At 41.1% G+C, this 3,204-nt stretch overlaps 1 pseudogene; it reads right to left on the bottom strand.

Annotated features, from left to right (window-relative positions):
• Window positions 1-1,197: 1,197 nt before the first annotated feature.
• On the bottom strand, window positions 1,198-1,580 carry LOC125081279 (60S ribosomal protein L30-like; annotated as a pseudogene).
• Between the last annotated feature and the right edge of the window lie 1,624 nt (window positions 1,581-3,204).

Below are 3,204 nucleotides of genomic sequence, written 5' to 3'. Positions count from 1 at the left end.
AAGCTTCAAGGGGAGAGTGGTCAGTTGGGATCATCCAACACAAAAGACCAAAATAGGTTTGAACAATAGAGCAAGCTCTCTGCACTGTTTCCATCTGAGAAGGGCTTCTTCCAATCAAGGAAACTATTCATCTTCTCAGTGTGGGGGTATTGGAAAGCTCAGACCTCGCAGCTTCTGTGGTGTGGATTCGGTGGTGGGCTGCTGTGCCACGTGGCCACACGGTGGCTCCAGAGCCCTTTGTAGTAAAAATGAACTCATCTATTCTGGGGTCTCGCTGAAGCTGCTTTCTGCTTACATGGTTTCACCAGACTTTTTCATACTCACTGTAAACAGAGAAGGATGCATGTGTGTGTGTGTGTGTGTGTGTGTGTGTGTGTGTGTGTGTGTGATTGTGTTTATATTATAGCTTGAGCATATTCCAAGGTCTAAATAATGTCCATGAGGCTGAGAGTAAACATCAGATTCCGTCTGTTCAGCCTCCTGGATGGGAGTTGGTCTATCATCTATGTTTGCTTATGAGTATATACGTGTGTATTGTTACATCATATCCTTTACTATCTCTACCTACATCTGTATCTAATGTTTACTGAATTAAATGGTACTAGACGCTTACCATTTCCATAAATTATTATTTTTTTTTAGGGAGGCAAAATTGATGTATGAAATTATACCACTTTCAGGTATACAACATGTTTTGATAGTTGTGTGTATTGCAAAATGATCACCACAGTAAGTCCGGTTGACATCTGTCACCACATACAGTGATGAAAAATGTTTTTTCTTTTGATGAGAATTTTTAAGACCTATTCTTTAGGCAACTTTCAAGTGTACAATATAGTATTATTTACTATAGTAACCACACTATATGTGACATGCCTGTGGCTTATGTATTTTATAATTAGAAATTTGGACCTTTTGACCCCTTACTCCCCTTTCCCAACCTCCCCCCTCCCCGAACTGCTGGCAGCCACCAATCTGTTCTCTGTATCTATGAGCTTAGTTGTTTTTTTTTTTTTTTTAGATCACACATGTAAGTGAGCTCATACAGTATTTGTCTTTCTCTGTCTGACTTACTTCACTTAGCATCATGCCCTCAAGATCTATCCATGTTGCTGTAAATGGCAAGATTTCATTCCTTTTTTTTTTCTTTTTAAACAAGCTCTGGACAGTTTAACTAAAGAAAAATTTTTGCATGATTTACTTTTCACCAGCCTATTCTGGCATGCTTCTAATGATATCAGAATCATCTGGCTTAATGAAAGCCAGAGTGCATGTTATTTCCCACATGTTGTGTCCAGTTCAATATTATTGCCACTGTGGTGATGGACACCAGTTTTGGCCAACAGGGCATATTATTCTATTTCAGATTTCCTTAAGGTTGGGCTGTTGTTGGTGAGGATGACCACTTGAGCTTGTCATTTCTAATATTTTCAGAATCTGCTTGTATCCGAGTGAGTACTTTCCACTTTTCATAATCAGTTGGAGCCTAGAGTTGATCAACCCCAGTGACTTTTTCACCTTCTTTATGGCCCCCATCTTCCTGCGTTAGGTGTAGGGCAGCCCCAGCCAAGAGCAGCCACCAAGATGGCCAGAGTGAGACAGGAAAGAGAGCCCACCAAGATTTCATTCCTTTATATTACTGAATAATATTTCATTGTATACACACACACACACACACACACACACACACACACAGAGACACACACACACATACACTCTGCACTTTCTTTATTCAGTCATCTTTTAATGGCCACTTAGGTTGTTTCCCTGTCTTGACCATTGTAAATAATGCTGCAATAAATATGGGGGAGCATATGTTTTTTTGAATGAGGGGCGTTGTTTTCTTCAGATGCATATCCCGGAGTGGAATTGCTGGATCATATGGTAGTTCTACCTGTAATTTTTTTTAAAGATTTTATTTATTTATTTGACAGAGATCACAAGTAGGCAGAGAGGCAGGCAGAGAGAGAGGAGGAAGCATGCTCCCTGCTGAGCAGAGAGCCCGATGTCTGGCTTGATCCCAGGACCCTGGAGTCATGACCTGAGCTGAAGGCAGAGGCTTTAACCCACTGAGCCACCCAGGCGCCCCTACCTGTAATTTTTTGAGGGACTGCCATACTCTTTGCCCTAGTGGCTGTACCAATTGACATTCCCACCAACAATGCTTAGGAGTTCCCTTTGCTCCAGGACATCCTTGCCAACACTTGTTGTTTCTTGTCTTTTTTGTAATAGCCATTCTAACAGCTGTGAGATGATGTAAGTTATCTTGCTTAATCTGTACAAACCCCTTGAAAATAGGTACTTCTTTCATTTTACAAATCAAGAAATTGATGCTCAGAGAAAAATAACCTCCTCAAGTGTACAAAGCCTTTTTATTCTTTACAAACACAATGCGATGCTTCTGATAGTTCCTTTAACTTTCACAACATCTTAGTGATATATATGCATAGAGAAATGGGAGAGTTTATAGTCAATTGATTAAATAGGGAAGAAAGTCTCGGTGACCAAAGTGTTTGTCTCTGGTTCCCACCTGTTGAATTTTAGTTTCTTTGAGTGTGGTGATTTTGTCCTTGGTCAAAGTAGACACCTCACACCCACTCTTCTGCTACAGTGTAAGTACAACTCCTAGCACAGGCTACTGTAGGATGGAAGAAATCACTCCTTTCCCCAAAGCTTTAACAGCCCCACGTAAACCTCAGGCATTACTCAAAGGATTTGCCAAAGAATCCATGAATAGTAGCCATGAACTGAGACATTGTGAGATCACCCATGTGATCCTTTTATTCTGGTCACCATGGCCAAGGACTTCATATCAGGTGTTTAATGGCCCCTTTAATGTATATACTGGAATGTAGTGATCAGAGGTAGAGTAAAGGAAAAACTGTCTTTCTAACTCAGGTTCATTGCCTATAACATGAGAAAATAATTTACCCTATTTCATAAGGTAGGTGTCAGGATTCAATGAGGAAATGAATGTAAACTGTATGACCCATAGAAAGGGTGCCATGAATTTTGCCATTATTGTTGGAGAATAATGGGTGGTGGTGTTGAATGAAGGCAGGGAACTGTCAGAAGGAGGAAGGAAAGGGCTGAGTGAAGGAAGGAAGGAAGGCCAGATACACGAGGGAATGGCGGGTTGAGAATGGGGGCCCTTCGTGGCCTCTGCAGGCTATAGAAGCTGTTAGTTCCTCAGTCCCGGTAACA

This window comes from Lutra lutra, chromosome 11, assembly GCF_902655055.1.
Source record: "Lutra lutra chromosome 11, mLutLut1.2, whole genome shotgun sequence".
Lineage (NCBI taxonomy): Eukaryota > Metazoa > Chordata > Mammalia > Carnivora > Mustelidae > Lutra > Lutra lutra.
This window is presented reverse-complemented; position numbering and strand designations above follow the sequence as displayed.